The following is a 17,907-nucleotide window of genomic DNA, read 5'->3' on the forward strand; positions in this document are numbered from 1 at the left end:
AGGAAGGGGTCGGGGTTCTGGGTTGGGCCTTTTGTTGGGTTGCGCACACACGGAAACAAAATAATCACTGTAAAGCACTTTTATTATTATTAATAATAATTCAATTTAAAAAGAGCATTTACAACTGAGCCTTGCTCGCTCGCCCGGTTCTTGTTTTGTATTTTTGTTTATTACAAAACGGTATTTGTTCGTTTAAAGAGAAAAAAAAAAACAGGAAACGGTTTGATTTTTCAGAGCAAGGCAACCCTTCTTATTCTTTTTTTATTTAAAAAGGCCCTGGCGGCAGGAATATAGTGTAAAAATCATTGGAAAAACTGAAAGGCATCAATACATATTGGAATAATATACACTTTGTACAAACGAAAATTACACACCGTTCATTATTTCTTTTGTTTTGTTTTGTTCGGAGGTTCTGGTTCAGAAACTGAGGTCCGAATAATTCATGGCTCCCGGAAGCGGAACATTGAGGCCGCCGTAGTCCAGCATGTACATGGGCCACTGCTGCCCAAGGAGGCAAGAAAAAAGGGATTTAATAGAATAATAATAACAATAATATTTATTTATTCCCAATATTTATATCCCGCCCTTCTCATCCGAAGGGACTCAGGGGGGCTTACAACACCGGCACAATTAGGTGCCTGTACAAAAACAATCCACAATACATAAAATCAGTTAAAAACAATTAAATACAATATAAAATTGCAGTATATACATTTTAAAAAATATATATGCTCAGATCCGTTCATCCGAAATGGTAGAAGAAAGGCAGTCGGAAAAAGCCAACAATAATAATATAATGTGGAAAAAAGGCAGGCGGAAAAGGCCATTAATAATAAAAATGTTGTTAATATAATAATATGGTGCAAGAAAGGCAAGTGGAAAAGGCCATTAATAATAATAATGATAATAATAGTACAATATGGTGGAATAATAATCATCATCATCACCCAGTAATAATATGGTGGAAAAAAGGCAGAAAAAGCCATTAGTAATAGCAATAATATAATATGGTCGAAGACAAGCTGGCGGAAATGGCGATTAATAATAATTATAATATGGTGGAAGACAGGCGGAAAAGGCCATTAATAATAATAATAATAATAATAATAATGTGGAAGAAAGGGAGGTGGGAAAATATAATAGAATATAATATGCTAGAAGAAAGGTAGGCAGAAAAAGCCTTTCAAATATTATGCAAAATCATGTGTGTAATAATAATATGAAATAATAAATAATATAGTATAATAATGATGTAAAATAATAATATAATATAATATGAAATACCGAATAACAAAATAATATAATAATGATGCAAAATAATAATAAAATAACAACATAATACAAAATACTGTGTATTATATGAAATAACAGAATAATATAATAATGATACAATATAATAATATAATATAATATGAAATAAGAACAAAATAATATAATAATGATCAAAAACAATAATAATAATATAAATTAATATAAGATCGAAATAATATAGGGATGCAAAATAATAGTAATATAATAATAATATAAAATAACAACAATAATGCAAAATACTGTGTATTATAATAACATGAAATAACAGAATAATATAATAATGATGCAAAATAATAATAATATAATAAAATGAAATAAATATAATATCAAATAAGAACAAAATAATATAACATAATAATAATGTAAAATGATAATAATATAAAAACCAAATAATATCAGGATGCAAAATAATAAAAATAAAAACAATATAATATAAAATAACATAATAATGCAAAATCATATGTATAATATGAAATAATAACAACATAATAATGCAAAATACTGTGTATTATAATAATATGAAATAACAGAATAATATAATAACGATGCAAAATAATAATATAATAAAATATGAAATAAATATAATATGAAATAAGAACAAAATAATATAATATAATAATAATGTAAAATGATAATAATATAAAAATCAAATAATATAAGGATGCAAAATAATAAAAATAATATAATATAAAATAACAACATAATAATGCAAAATCATGTCTATAATAATAATATGAAATAATAAAGAAATAATATATTATAAACGTGGTGTAACATAATATGTATGATAATAATATAATATGAAATAATAACACAATAATTTATAATATAATCTAAAGGCCTTTTCCTGACGTTCTCCTCAGCGGCGCTTCGCCCGCCTCACCCCGGCCGCCATCTTGGCTGTTCCCTTCCCCGGCTCTCACGCGCCAGGCCACGCCCCTTGCCCCGCCCCCAAGTCCCGGCAGGTCCATCACACAACCCGTCCCTTCCGTCGCCTACCCTGACACATCCATGGACCTAATATTCAAAAAACATAATCATACGTAACGATTATTAATAAGCTCGAATACTATATATCTCTGATATTATAAAATTATTTAGTTTGTATTATTGCGGCTACGATGGGAAACGCCCCCGCACTACATATCTGCCAGGACGCGCTTCGACCAATGAGGGAGCGAAGGAAGGGGAAAGGGGCGGGACCTCCCAAGCAACAACCAATGGGAGAAGAGAGCGGAGGCGGGAAAGGGAGGGATAGGAGGATCATAGAGGTACGAAAAGGAAAGAGCGCCCCCGCAATGCGGAAAAGGAACATAGAGGTATGAAAAGTAAAGAGCGCCCCTGCAATGCGGAAATGGAACATAGAGGTATGAAAAGTGAAGAGAACCCCGCAATGCGGAAATGGAACATAGAAGTATGAAAAGTTAAGAGCGCCCCCTCAATGCGGAAATGGAACATAGAGGTATGAAAAGTAAAGAGCGCCCCTGCAATGCGGAAATGGAACATAGAGGTATGAAAAGTCAAGAGAACCCCGCAATGCGGAAATGGAACATAGAAGTATGAAAAGTAAAGAGCGCCCCCTCAATGCGGAAATGGAACATAGAGGTATGAAAGCAAAGAGTGCCCCCGCAATGCGGAAATGGAACATAGAGGTATGAAAAGTAAAGAGCGCTCCTGCAATGCGGAAAGTGAACATAGAAGTATGAAAACTAAAGAGCGCTCCTGCAATGCAGAAAGTAAACATAGAGGTATGAAAACTAAAGAGCGGTCCTGCAATGCAGAAAGTAAACATAGAGGTATGAAAAATAAAGAGACCCCCGCAATGCGGAAATGGAACATAGAGGTATGAAAAGTAAAGAGCGCTCCTGCAATGCGGAAAGTGAACATAGAAGTATGAAAACTAAAGAGCGCTCCTGCAATGCAGAAAGTAAACATAGAGGTATGAAAACTAAAGAGCGGTCCTGCAATGCAGAAAGTAAACATAGACGTATGAAAAGTAAAGAGCGCCCCCTCAATGCAGAAACGGAACATAGAGGTATGAAAAGTAAAGAGACCCCCGCAATGCGGAAATGGAACATAGAAGTATGAAAAGTAAAGAGCGCTCCCGCAATGCAGAAAGTGAACATAGAAGTATGAAAAGTAAAGAGACCCCCGCAATGCAGAAATGGAACATAGAAGTATGAAAAGTAAAGAGCGCCCCCGCAATGCAGAAATGGAACATAGAGGTATGAAAAGCAAAGAGCGCACCTGCAATGCAAAAATGGAACATAGAAGTATGAGAAGTAAAGAGCGCCTCTGCAATGCAGAAAAGCAACATAGAGGTATGAAAAGTAAAGAGCGCCCCTGCTTTGATGAAATGGAACCTAGAGGTATGAAAAGCAAAGAGCGCCCCTGCAATGCAGAAAGTGAACATAGAAGTATGAAAGGAAAGAGCGCCCCCGCAATGCAGAAATGGAACATAGAGGTATGAAAAGCAAAGAGCGCACCTGCAATGCAAAAATGGAACATAGAAGTATGAGAAGTAAAGAGCGCCTCTGCAATGCAGAAAAGCAACATAGAGGTATGAAAAGTAAAGAGCGCCCCTGCTTTGATGAAATGGAACCTAGAGGTATGAAAAGCAAAGAGCGCCCCTGCAATGCAGAAAGTGAACATAGAAGTATGAAAGGAAAGAGCGCCCCCGCAATGCAGAAATGGAACATAGAGGTATGAAAAGCAAAGAGCGCACCTGCAATGCAAAAATGGAACATAGAAGTATGAGAAGTAAAGAGCGCCTCTGCAATGCAGAAAAGCAACATAGAAGTATGAAAAGCAAAGAGCGCCCCTGCTTTGATGAAATGGAACCTAGAGGTATGAAAAGCAAAGAGCGCCCCTGCAATGCAGGAGTGGAACATAGAAGTATGAAAAGTAAAGAGCGCCCCTGCAAGGCAGAAAAGCAACCTAGAGGTATGAAAAGTAGAGAGCGCCCCTGCAACGCAGAAATGGAACATAGAGGTATGAAAAGTAAAGAGCGCCCCCGCAATGCAGAAATGGAACATAGAGGTATGAAAAGCAAAGAGCGCACCTGCAATGCAAAAATGGAACATAGAAGTATGAGAAGTAAAGAGCGCCTCTGCAATGCAGAAAAGCAACATAGAAGTATGAAAAGCAAAGAGCGCCCCTGCTTTGATGAAATGGAACCTAGAGGTATGAAAAGCAAAGAGCGCCCCTGCAATGCAGGAGTGGAACATAGAAGTATGAAAAGTAAAGAGCGCCCCTGCAAGGCAGAAAAGCAACCTAGAGGTATGAAAAGTAAAGAGACCCCCGCAATGCAGAAATGGAACATAGAAGTATGAAAAGTAAAGAGCGCCCCTGCAAGGCAGAAAAGCAACCTAGAGGTATGAAAAGTAAAGAGACCCCCGCAATGCAGAAATGGAACATAGAAGTATGAAAAGTAAAGAGCGCCCCCGCAATGCAGAAATGGAACATAGAGGTATGAAAAGCAAAGAGCGCACCTGCAATGCAAAAATGGAACATAGAAGTATGAGAAGTAAAGAGCGCCTCTGCAATGCAGAAAAGCAACATAGAGGTATGAAAAGCAAAGAGCGCCCCTGCTTTGATGAAATGGAACCTAGAGGTATGAAAAGCAAAGAGCGCCCCTGCAATGCAGGAGTGGAACATAGAAGTATGAAAAGTAAAGAGCGCCCCTGCAAGGCAGAAAAGCAACCTAGAGGTATGAAAAGTAGAGAGCGCCCCTGCAACGCAGAAATGGAACATAGAGGTATGAAAAGTAAAGAGCGCCCCTGCAAGGCAGAAAGACAACCTAGAGGTATGAAAAGTAAAGAGCGCCCCTGCAATGCAGAAAAGCAACATAGAGGTATGAAAAGTAAAGAGCGCCCCTGTAATGCAGAAAAGGAACATAGCGGAGCATTGGATGTACCAGCCTGGGCGCAGAATACAGTAGTCTCACTTATCCAACATTTGCTTATCCAACATTCTGGATTATCCAACGCACTCGACCTTTTAGTAGTCAATGCTTCTGTAGTCAATGTTTTCAATGTTTTGGTGCTAAATTCGTAAATACAATTACTACATAGTATTACTGCATATTGAAGTAATTTTTCTGTCAAATTTGTTGTATAACGTGATGATTTGGTGCTTAATTTGTAAAATCATAACCTAATTTGATGTTTAATAGGCTTTTCCTCAATCCCTCCTTATTATCCACTTATCCAACATTCTGCCAGCCATTTATGTTTGATAAGTGAGACTCTACCGTAATAATATTGGACCTCCGAGGCGGTCTTCCATGGTTGTGGGCGAAACATGAGGAGAGAATGCTTCACGCTTGCCTCCAACATGTACGAGTTCTTTCTTCCTCCCACCCTGGACATCATCCCACAGATAGATAATAAACCCCTCTTGCCTGGTTTCCAACAGACCTCATGACCTCTGGGGATGCCTGTCAGTAATGTGGGCGAAACGTCAGGAGAGAGTGCTTTTTGGATGGCCTTCTGTCAGGAGGGCTTTAATAGTATCCTTCCAGTCAGGCAGACTGGGGTTGGACTCGATGGGCTTCGGGGCCCCTTCAAACTCTAAAATTCTATGACAGGCTGGATGTTCACCTGTCGGGAGGGCTTTGATGGTGTCCTTCCAGCTTGGCAGACTGGGGTTGGACTAGATGGCCTCCAGGATCCCTTCCAAATGTAAGATTCTATGCCTCTAAAGCTTTACTTTTCCATTGAACTAATTATAACAGTGAGGATGAATGGCCATCTCTCAGGAGGGATCAGATGGTGCCTTCCTACCTATAACATGTCTTGGTGCTTAATTTGTAAAATCATAACCTATTTTGATGTTTAATAGGCTTTTCCTTAATCTTTCCAACATATTCGACTATCCAACGTTCTGCCGGCCCGTTTATGTTGGATAAGTGAGACTCTACTGTACATACAATATATTATATTATTAGTACAGCACAATACAAGCATTATATATTATTATATTGTACTATATGACTATATTGCAATATTAGTAACATTACATGCAAGATATACAATTATAAGCGTATTATTATTACATTGTAACATCAGAATATTATATGTATATACAATATATTATAATATCAGTACAGCACAATATAAGCATTGAATATTATATTGTACTATAGGACTATATTGCAATGTTATTAGTAACATTACATGTATTATATACAATTATAAGTGTATTACTATTAAATTGTATTACATCAGAATATCAATATTATGCATGTACATCATATTAGTACAGCACAATATAAGCAGATTATATTGTACTATACATTGCACTATTAATGTAATTTAATGTAATTATTAAATTGTATTGCATTGGATTATCATTATATGTGTGTATAGTATATTATGAGTATAGTATGTTTGGGACTCCAACTTCCACAATGCCTAGCAGCCTGCCTACGGGTTGGGGAAGTCCAAAACACCAGGAGCGAAGGCCGAAGTGGGTTTTCCTGCCTGGGATTCCTTCCGCGCCTTGGCCTGCGAACGTTGTTTGGAAGGCCAGGCTCCCGGCTCCCTTCCTCCTCCCGGGTCTTGGCGACGAGGCCTCGACGGAGCCGGGTCGCCGTGGAATCGGCCGCCCCGAACGACTTACCGGGCCGGACAACCATCTTGCCGCCGTGACGGAGGCCGCGCAGACGCAGAAGTCAATGCCTGCAGTGGGCGGGGGCCAAGTTCCCCCAAATATGGAACAGGCCGCGCAGCCGCAGAAGGGAAAGGGGTGCCTGTAGTGGGCGGGGCCAAATTCCTCAAATACGGAACAGGCCGCGCAGCCGCAGAAGGGAAAAGGATGGCTGTAGTAGGCGGGGCCAAGTTTCTACTAGGGAGCAGGCCGCGCATGTGCAGGAGTGTCTGCACTGCCTTCCCTGCTCCATGCTTGTCAGTCCGTGTAAACTTTCCCACAGGAAAGGCCCTGCAGATTAATCCTGCCAGAGAAGTCAACCCATGAAGCAACCTGGACACTGAATATTTTATTTATTTATGACAGTATTTCTTCCCAGACCTTCTCACCCAATAAGAGGAGACTCAGGGTGGCTTACAAATAGATAACACTTATAAACAATTACAATCACATTTCAACTCAATTTAAAATTCAAGTTACATTAAAACATTCGTAAAATTATTAACCTCATTTCTATCCCGCTCATTTATGGAGATGAGCGGCATACAAGATACATCCAGACAAAAATTCAATGCAAATAAAGCAAACATTACATAAAATCAATAGAAACAATCAACATATAAATACACTTTAGTGCCATGTAGGCAGAGTTAAATACTCTTTGGCAATGGCCAGATGTACTTGGGGTGCAAGAAAATTGTGGTGTTTATTAATAATAATACTTTATTTTTATACCCCGCTCCCATGTCACATGTAATAAAGTCATACATTAAAAACGATATAAATAATAAAACCATATAACAGAATATCAGAACAATGAGTCTGAGCACAGTGCAAAACTTAGTGTTTCTCTTGACTTTATTTGTAGAAAACAAGGTTTATAAAAGGCAGCAGCACAAACTGTATTGTAATCTAGATGTTTAAGGCTGTCAAAAAGTAAACGTTTGAATAATAACCAGAAAACACCTTTTTTTGGGAAGAGTTTTATTCTTGAACGCTGACATTGTTGGAAAGGGGTCGAGCTCAGCAGCCAGAAAGGCAAGGCGTCCTGCTCTCTGGGATCTCCTTCCGTCCGTCCGTCCATCTGTCCGTCCTTGGCACTTGTCCAGGAGGAGCCCCTCCCTCGGCGATTCCGGAGACATAGAACAAGGGAGAAAACAAGTGTCAGAAGGGCTGAACCAAGGGAGCATCTCGCTTTTGGGGGCTCTTGGGAACTGTGGCTTTTTCTACTAGGATCCCCTTCCACCAGGCATTTATTTATGGGGAGCGGGGGTCCCTGCACAGAGAAAAGGGGGTCCTAAGGGGGTCCCACGTTTGCATCCAGAACCAGGCTCCCTGTTGCATGAGGAACGCGGCTGCCGGGGAGGGAGGGCTGTCCGTTGGCCCTGGGCGGATGGCGGAGGGGCTTTCTAGGCCGTCGGATTGGGGGAGAGCGGGGACCAAACACTGGGGTCCCGAGGGGGGGCGCTCCCAGCGCAGGGCAGGGACAGGGTTCTTCCCACCCGAGGCCCGGAGGCCCCCTCCCAGCTTGGTTCTTGCCAACAGGCAAAAACAGCCCTATTTAAAATTCCTGCTCTAGTTAGAAATGGGTTAGTAGGGTTAGCAGGTTAAGGTTAGTTCAGGTATTAATCTGAGCTGCTAAGAGATGTTTAAAATGCCCGTGACGTGAGCTGGGAGCAGCCGCTCGGGTCCCCAGAGTTGTTTCCTTGGGTGCAAGGGTTTTAATATATATATTTATATTTTTATATCCCGCTGTCCCGCCAGCCGCGACCCCCTGCCCGTCTAGGGAGATCCGCCCACCCCCCACGATCTGCCCAGGGCAAAGGGAGGACCCGCCCGTCCCTGAGTGGGGCCTCAATGCCACACTCAAGCGGAGCCGTGAATGTGTTCCTCAAAGGAAGGCCTAGCGCACAGGGAGCCTGCTTTCTGATGCAAAGGTAGGAGTGAAATGCCTGGTCTGACACATTAATGACAGGGGATCTCAGTTGGGGGGCCCTCCCCCTAGCAACAACATAATACTAATAATACAATCAGTGGGGGGGGGCCTCCCCCTAGCAACAACATGGTCCTATGTAATAACATTGTGCTAGGATAATAATGTACTCTATTAATGTCATATTGAGACTAATATGAATAACTAATATTAACATTGTGCTAGGATAATATATACTCAATGTCATATCTATACTAATATCAATAACTAATAAAAACATCTAATAACCAAGATGCTCCTCCCCCAATAACATGCTATTCTAATTTATATTGTATATACAGTAGTCTCATCCAACACTCTCTTATCCAACATTCTGGATTATTCAACGCATTTTTGTAGTCCATGTTTTCAATGCGTCGTGATATTTTGGTGCTAAATCCGTAAATAATTACTACATAGCATTACTGCATATTGAACTACTTTTTCTGTCAAATGATGTTTTGGTGCTTAATTTGTAAAATCATCAACTAATTTGATGTTTAATAGGCTTTTCCATAATGCCTCCTTATTATCCAACAGCGCAGGCTGGAAAGCAAGCCAGCTGCAATTAACTGCAATGAATCACTCTGACCAGGAGGTCACGAGTTCGAGGCCCGCTCGGAGCCTGTTTGTTTGTCTTTGTTCTATGTTAAAAGGCATTGAATGTTTGCCTATATGTGTCATGTGATCCGCCCTGAGTCCCCTTCGGGGTGAGAAAGAAGGGCGGAATATAAATGCTGTAAATGAATAATAAATATCAACAAATCACTCTGTCCAGGAGGTCATGAGTTCGAGGCCAGCCCGGTAAAATGCTGTAAATAAATAAATAAATATTTGCTGGCCCATTTATGTTGGATGACTCTACTGTGTATATATATATGTAAAATTTAATATATAATTATAACATATTGCATATACATATAATGTTCATATTATATTGTAAAACGATATACTAATAATTAAATATAATAATATTAATTATGTATTACATTTTGCATGTAATACTACTAATAATATTGCCATATATTCATATAGTACAATATAGTAATTTACTGCCAGTATTGTACTATGGTAATAATATAATATTGTATGTAAATTTAATTTGTAAGCCGTTCACCTTGGGGGTGAGAAGGGCAGCATATACATCTAGCAAATAAATAAATAATGCAATATAATACTAACAATGATACAATATAATAATATGAATTACATATTATATATTAAATGTAATATTGCTAATAATGTTTCTGTATAGTGGTATAATGCAATGTAGTATATAATGCTAATATTGTGTGATGCTAATGATACAGTGTATGTAATACACCTATCTGTATTTTATGATGTGTTTTATGAATACTGATGTAAGTTAATGATGATTTATATTGCACTGTATGGTTTTTATATATGCGTTTTATTGTTAAGCTGCCCTGAGTCCCCTTTAAGGGGAGAGAGGGCGGGATATAAATATTGTAATAAATAAATAAATATGTAAATATAACTTGTAAGCCGCTCTGAGTCCCCTTTAAGGGGAGACGGCGGGATATAAATATTGTAATAAATAAATAAATATGTACATATAACTCGTAAGCTGCTCTGAGTCCCCTTTAAGGGGAGACAGCGGGATATAAATATTGTAATAAATAAATAAATATGTAAATATAACTCGTAAGCCGCTCTGAGTCCCCTTTTAAGGGGAGAGAGGGCGGGATATAAATGTAATAAGTTAATAAATACAAAAATCTCCTTTTACCAGGCTTCAAATTCATCATATGGGGTCCCCCCATGCCTGGCTATGCAGAATAGGCTGTAGCCCATAGGCCTGCATTTAGGTTAAGATTCTCCCAGGCATCCTATTAAAAATAGAGGGTCCCTCGCCTTGCGTTAACCAAAGGGGTTCCCACCTGCTAGGTTTGGCTTTAAACGCAGCGGGTCCCTCAGAAGCCTGGTTTTAAATTAATTGCAAACCTCCTTTAACGAGGGTTTGCCTTACAAATGGAGTTTTCCACGTGGAAAGGTTGGTATTAAAAGGGGGTCCACATATACCTTGAATGGATTTGAACTGAACACACCTATCTGTATTTTATAATGTGTTTTATGAATACTGATGTAAGTTAATGATGATTTATATTGCACTATATGGTTTTTTATATATGCGTCTTATTGTTAAGCCGCCCTGAGTCCCCTTTTAAGGAGAGAGAGGGAGGGATATAAATATTGTAATAAATAAATATGTAAATATCACTTGTAAGCCGCCCTGAGTCCCCTTTTAAGGGGAGAGAGGGCCGGATATAAATATTGTAATAAATAAATATGTAAATATCACTTGTAAGCCGCTCTGAGTCCCCTTTTAAGGGGAGAGAGGGCGGGATATAAATATTGTAATAAATAAATATGTAAATATAACTTGTAAGCCACTCTGAGTCCCCTTTTAAGGGGAGAGGTCGGGATATAAATATTGTAATAAATAAATATGTAAATATAACGTAAGCCGCTCTGAGTCCCCTTTTAAGGGGAGAGAGGGCGGGATATAAATATTGTAATAAATAAATACAAAAATCTCCTTTTCCCAGGCCTCAAGTTAATAATCTGGGGTCCCCCCATGCCTGGCTATGCAGAATAGGCTGTAGCCCATAGGCCTGCATTTAGGTTAGGATTCTGCCAGGCATCTTATTAAATATGGAGGGTCCCTCGCCTTACGTTAAACCAAAGGGGTTCCCACCTGCTAGGTTTGGCTTTAAACGCAGCGGGTCCCTCAGAAGCCTGGTTTTAAATTAATTGCAAACCTCCTTTAACGAGGGTTTGCCTTACAAATGGAGTTTTCCACGTGGAAAGGTTGGCATTAAAAGGGGGTCCACGTATACCTTGAATGGATTTGAACTGAACACACCTATCTGTATTTTATAATGTGTTTTATGAATACTGATGTAAGTTAATGATGATTTATATTGCACTATATGGTTTTTTATATATGCGTCTTATTGTTAAGCCGCCCTGAGTCCCCTTTTAAGGAGAGAGAGGGAGGGATATAAATATTGTAATAAATAAATATGTAAATATCACTTGTAAGCCGCTCTGAGTCCCCTTTTAAGGGGAGAGAGGGCCGGATATAAATATTGTAATAAACAAATATGTAAATATCACTTGTAAGCCGCTCCGAGTCCCCTTTTAAGGGGAGAGAGGGCGGGATATAAATATTGTAATAAATAAATATGTAAATATAACGTAAGCTGCTCTGAGTCCCCTTTTAAGGGGAGAGAGGGCAGGATATAAATATTGTAATAAATAAATACAAAAATCTCCTTTTCCCAGGCCTCAAGTTAATAATCTGGGGTCCCCCCATGCCTGGCTATGCAGAATAGGCTGTAGCCCATAGGCCTGCATTTAGGTTAAGATTCTGCCAGGCATCTTATTAAATATGGAGGGTCCCTCGCCTTACGTTAACCAAAGGGGTTCCCACCTGCTAGGTTTGGCTTTAAACGCAGCGGGTCCCTCAGAAGCCTGGTTTTAAATTAATTGCAAACCTCCTTTAACGAGGGTTTGCCTTACAAATGGAGTTTTCCACGTGCCAGGAATAAATACCACGTGCCAGGCCCTTTAAAAGGGGGTCCAACCTTGAATGGATTCTCTTTGCAAGCGCTTGGCAGGAAGCCCCAAACTGCTTCAAGGCATTTACAATGGCCAATCGCCGGAGTGGGAATCCCCGATCTATTGGGGAAGAGTCCCCGTGGACCCCAGCTGTACATGTGTATGTGTGTTGTGTGTGTCATGTGTGTGTGTGTGTGCAAGGCAGCCGTGGAGGCTGGAAGGAGTGTCTCACCTGGCTTAAGGGCTCCGCTGTAGAATCTCCTTCCCGGAATCTTCTTTTTACCTGTGTTGCAGATCCTTCCCAGACAAGAAGGATCCCTCTCGGCCGATGGGAGACGGTGTCCGGCAGGAGCCCTCCGGGAGTCCAGGCACATGGAACGGGAGAGAAAACAGTGCATCTATACCTGACTTTTCGTGAAAACAGCCTAAGATATCTCCCCATGGCTGGCCTTACGGGTTAAAAGAAGCAAGGAAATCCCCACATCTGGCCTTAAAGATTAAAAAAACCAGGGATTTCCCCACGTTAGGGACTTAAAGGTTAAAATAACCAGGGATCTCCCCACGTAAGGGATTTAATGGTTAAAATAACCAGGGATTTCCCCACGTAAGGGATTTAACGGTTAAAAAAAAAAACAGGGATATCCCCACGTAAGGGATTTAACGGTTAAAAAAACCAGGGATCTCCATATTGCCTGGTATTACGTGAAATAGGAGATCTCTATAGGGCAGGCCACCTTGGTTTAACAGATCTCTATAGGGCAGGCCGCGTTAGTTTCTGGATAGGAGATCTCTATACGCCTAACTTTAAGAATAGAGGATCCCCTTTAACCAGGCTTTAATTAGGAATAGTGGTCCCCTGGGTGTGTGGCCTTACATAAATAAAAGGGGGTCCTACATAATAACAACAACAATAACAATAATAATTTTATCTGCTTCCTGGTATTTCTTTTTCATGGAATCAATAATAATAATAATAATAATAATAATAATAATAATATCTGCTTCCTGGTATTTCTTTTTCCAGGTGCCTCGAATCAGTAATAATAATAATAATTTTATCTGCTTCCTGGTATTTCTTTTTCCAGGTGCCTCAAATCAATAATAATAATAATTTTATTTTTGTACCCTGCCACCGTCTCCCCAGAGGGACTCGGGGCGGCTCACTGATATAAAACCAGCCTACCATGCTATCAAATACAAACAATTAAATTTAAAAGGAATTAACAAAAATCACAATCATGATGCCTATGTTTGCAGTAAAAAAAAAGGTTCGCCACGTGCTAGGCGTTGGCATGAGGCACACGGCTCTGGTCTCCCCTTGAGTGTGGCCTCGAAGCTCCGCCCGGGGAGGGAGGGGGCGTCCGTTGGCCCTGGACGGATGATATACAAGCGGCAGGGTCCATGGGTTGGGGGAGAGCGAGGGGCCCAGCCCTGGCACCGTGGGGAACACTGAGGACCAAGAGGCTGCTCTCAGGACACCTTAGGGACCTTTTGCAATGTCCTTCCATGGGGGCCCTTTTATGGGGGGCCAGAAGGCCCCCTCCCTTCCCAGCTTGGTTCTTGCCATCAGGCAGAACACAGTCCTATTTAAAAGGGCAGGGTACCCTATTTAGAATGGTGTTAGTAGGATGTTAGTAAGTGAGTTAAGGTATTGATATTTTTATTTCTAAGTTGCAAGGACATCTTAAAATGCCCGTAACGTGTGCTGCCCCCCGCGATGCCAGGGCGGGGCCCCCCGCTGACCCCCAAGCTGTGACCCCTACGGCCCGTATAGGAAGACCCATCATCTGCCTAGAACAAAGGGAGGACCCGTCCGTTCCCGAGTGGGACTTCTTCGATGCCACACGCGAGGGGAACCGTGTGCAAAGGTAACCCTTTTTTTAATGCAAAGATAGACATTAAATGCCTACCCTTACACCAATTACCCTGAAAACGACCTTTTTTGGGAGGCAGGCGGTGTCCTTGCGAGGGTGTCTTCAAGCATCTTCCGTCCTCTGTCTCTCGACCTTTTGACTTGAATTCAGCGCTGGGAGAAGAGTGAATGGGAAGAAAGCATTCAGAAAAAAAAACCAGGCATTGTCTTCTATCTATTTTGCAAGGCCAGGAAGGCAGTTCCCATCTTGTCTCCTGTACCTGTAACATGCTATGCTAATAATATAATATGTTTTATGTATATAGTATATCGTATATAATATACAATATAATAGACAATGATATATAATAATATATTGAATATACATACAATATATTATTATATTATATTATTATTATATTATATGATAATATTATATTATTATATTATATTAAGTATAATACATTGAATATACATACAATATAATACAATATAATATTAATTATGTTATGTATTACCTGTAATATTTCTAATAACTTTACAGTATGATGGTATATTACAATATAGTTATATATAATGCTATTATTGTGAATGCTAATACTTTCTATGTACATATAAAATTATATATAAAATATAATCAATATCATTATATTGTGTTATTATTATATTTTATTACATTACAATATTATTATCATTATATGTATACATTAAATCATATTATTAGAAATTACATTGTCCATTATTTACAAAATAATACATACATATATATATATAATTTTCAGCATAGCATGTTGTGGGTCTTAAGGCTGGAAATAAATCAGATTGGTAAAAAAATGCAATTATTATTCTACTCCTTTCCTCTAGAAAGCTGTCTGAATTTTCAAAAATGTTGCCATGTGTTGTCAAAGGCTTTCATGGGTTGTTGTGAGTTTCTGGGCTGCCACCTCAAAAAGCAGGGCCAGCTAACACCTCCAAACACAGGATTCCCCCAGGCAGGAAGCAGCCAGGCCTTGAAACTGCAGGCCATTTAATGCTAATCAATGTGGCCGATAACAGCATTCACATTTGCCTGCAACAGACAAGGGTTCTTTCTCCCACCCTGGACATTTCGCAGACATATAAAAGCCTCACCACTCCCTTAGTTTCCAGCCATAGATATGGGCAAAACATCAGGAGAGAATGCTTCTGGAACAGCCCGGAAAACTCACAACAACCCAAAAATTAAGCCTTTCTTTCTTCTCTGGAAAAGACCTTGTAATTTTTTTTGGTTTGATATAATATATATATTATATATTAATATAGTACAATGTAAGAAATAATAATGGGTTTCCGGAAGCATTCTCTCCTGACGTTTCGCCCACATCTCTGGCAGGCATCCTCAGAGGTTGTGAGGTCTGTTGGAAACGAGGCCAGTGGAATGAATATATATATATATATATATATGCCTCACCACTCCCTAATAGTTTCCAGCAATCTATGGCTTCCTGCCATAGATGTGGGCGAAACGTCAGGAGAGAATGCTTCTGGGGCATAGCCATACAGCCCGGAAAACTCACAACCCAAAATTTTAGCCTTTTTCTTCTTCTCTGGAAAAGACCTAGTAATTATTTTTTTTTTTGGTTTGATATAATAAAATATAATAAAATATTAATACATAAAATAGAAGTGAAAATAAATGATCTGGATAAGAAATAAATCAGATTATAATAAATAAAAAAGAACAATATTCACCTGGTCCCTTCAGAAAAAGCTGTGGCAATTTTCAAAAATTTTGCCTTTATTTCTTCCGTCCGTTTCACAAGGCTTTGCCATTTCTGAGGGAATAATAAGAAGAGATTAAGGAAAAGCCTATTAAACATTAAATTAGGTTATGATTTTTCAAATTAAGCACCAAAACATGTTATACAACAAATTTGACAGAAAAAGTAGTTCAATAGGCAGTAATACTATGTAGTAATTACTGTATTTAAGAATTTAGCACCAAAATATCACAACGCATTGAAAACACTGAGTACAAAAATGCGTTGGATAATCCAGAACGTTGCATAAGCGAGTGTTGGATAAGCGAGTGTTGGATAAGTGGGACTCTACTGTAGTTCAATGTGCTATATAGTAATTACTTTATTTGCGAATTTAGCACCAAAATATCACAACGCATTGAAAAGATTGACTACAAAAATGCGTTGGATAATCCAGAACGTTGGATAAGCGAGTGTTGGATAAGTGGGACTCTACTGTAGTTCAATGTGCTATGTAGTAATTACTTTATTTGCGAATTTAGCACCAAAATATCACAACGCATTGAAAACATTGACTACAAAAATGCGTTGGATAATCCAGAACGTTGGATAAGCGAGTGTTGGATAAGTGAGACTCTACTGTATTTGTAAATATTTTTTCCGAATATTTTCCTTATTTTTGTCAAATATTTCCACAAATATTTGTATGATTTTTTGGGGTAATATTTTGTGAATATTTTATTTCAATGTTTGTGAATGTTTTCATGATTGTTTTTTTCTGAATGTATTTGTGAATATTTTTATGAATATTTTTGTGAATATTTTTCCCCAAATACTTTGCTTATTTTTGGCAAATATTTCTGCAAATATTTTTTTATTTTAATATTAATATTTTAATGATTTTGTAAATATTTCAGTGAAAATTTTTTTCCCCTGAATATTTAACTGTACAGTAGAGTCTCGCTTATCCAAGTTTCTGGATTATCCAACCCATTTTTGTTTTCAATATATCATGATATTTTTGTGCTAAATTCGTAAATACAGTAATTACAACATAACATCACTGCATATTGAACTACTTTTTCTGTCAAATTTGTTGTAAAACATGTTTTGGTGATTAATTGGTAAAATCATAACCTAATTTGATATTTAATAGGCTTTTCCTTAATCCCTCCTTATTATCCAAGATATTCGCTTATCCAAGCTTTAGCTTGGATAAATGAGACTCTACTGTATTTTCTATTTCAAGGCTTTGTGACTTGAGACGATTTGAGGCAAAAAATAATGAAATATTAATAAATAAAATAGTTTTATTTCTTTGTTTCACAAAGCCTTTATGCACCCTTATCTTGTGGTATTTGAGGCCATTTTTGATAAAATTAAGATAAGACTAATATAGAAAATAGGCATTTTCCTCTTTGTATTTCAATTTTGAGGAGATTCCTGAGGTAAAGAATCCCCAAAATAACAAGGAAAGCAACATAAAATGAAGTGGGATTGGAAGAGAAGCCTTTCCTGAGGTAAAAGTGATTCCCAAAAGGAAAGGCGTCTTTTTAAACTCCAGATTCATTTCAAAGGAAGTCAAATGAACCAGGTGAGCCTGTAAAAAGGGGCCCTTATTCACCTGCTTCAGAAACGGAGCCTGTCTCTTCGGGCCTTCTAGCCGCGGCTGCCCTTTCTTTCTTTCTTTTTTTCTTCCGACCCAGGCCTTCAGAATGGCTCCCAAGCCAAGCTGCCTTCTCTCTCGGCGTCCCGAGATTGTCTGAGGCAAATTTTACAATTTACAGCCAAGAAGAAGC

The 17,907-nt window shown here is 38.9% G+C and overlaps 2 long non-coding RNA genes across 2 annotated transcripts; both read right to left on the reverse strand.

Annotated features, from left to right (window-relative positions):
- Nucleotides 1-221: 221 nt before the first annotated feature.
- On the reverse strand, nt 222-2,317 carry LOC134294195 (uncharacterized). The gene is made up of 2 exons (XR_010001167.1): nt 2,195-2,317; nt 222-501 (listed from the first exon to the last, which is right to left on the reverse strand). It is a non-coding gene; the product is annotated as an uncharacterized LOC134294195 (long non-coding RNA).
- Nucleotides 2,318-7,800: 5,483 nt separating this feature from the next.
- Nucleotides 7,801-17,904, reverse strand: LOC134294194 (uncharacterized). Its single transcript, XR_010001166.1, has 3 exons — nt 17,733-17,904; nt 16,101-16,183; nt 7,801-14,543 (listed from the first exon to the last, which is right to left on the reverse strand). It is a non-coding gene; the product is annotated as an uncharacterized LOC134294194 (long non-coding RNA).
- Nucleotides 17,905-17,907: the final 3 nt, after the last annotated feature.

Source organism: Anolis carolinensis, unplaced genomic scaffold, assembly GCF_035594765.1.
Source record: "Anolis carolinensis isolate JA03-04 unplaced genomic scaffold, rAnoCar3.1.pri scaffold_13, whole genome shotgun sequence".
Taxonomy (NCBI): Eukaryota; Metazoa; Chordata; class Lepidosauria; order Squamata; family Dactyloidae; genus Anolis; species Anolis carolinensis.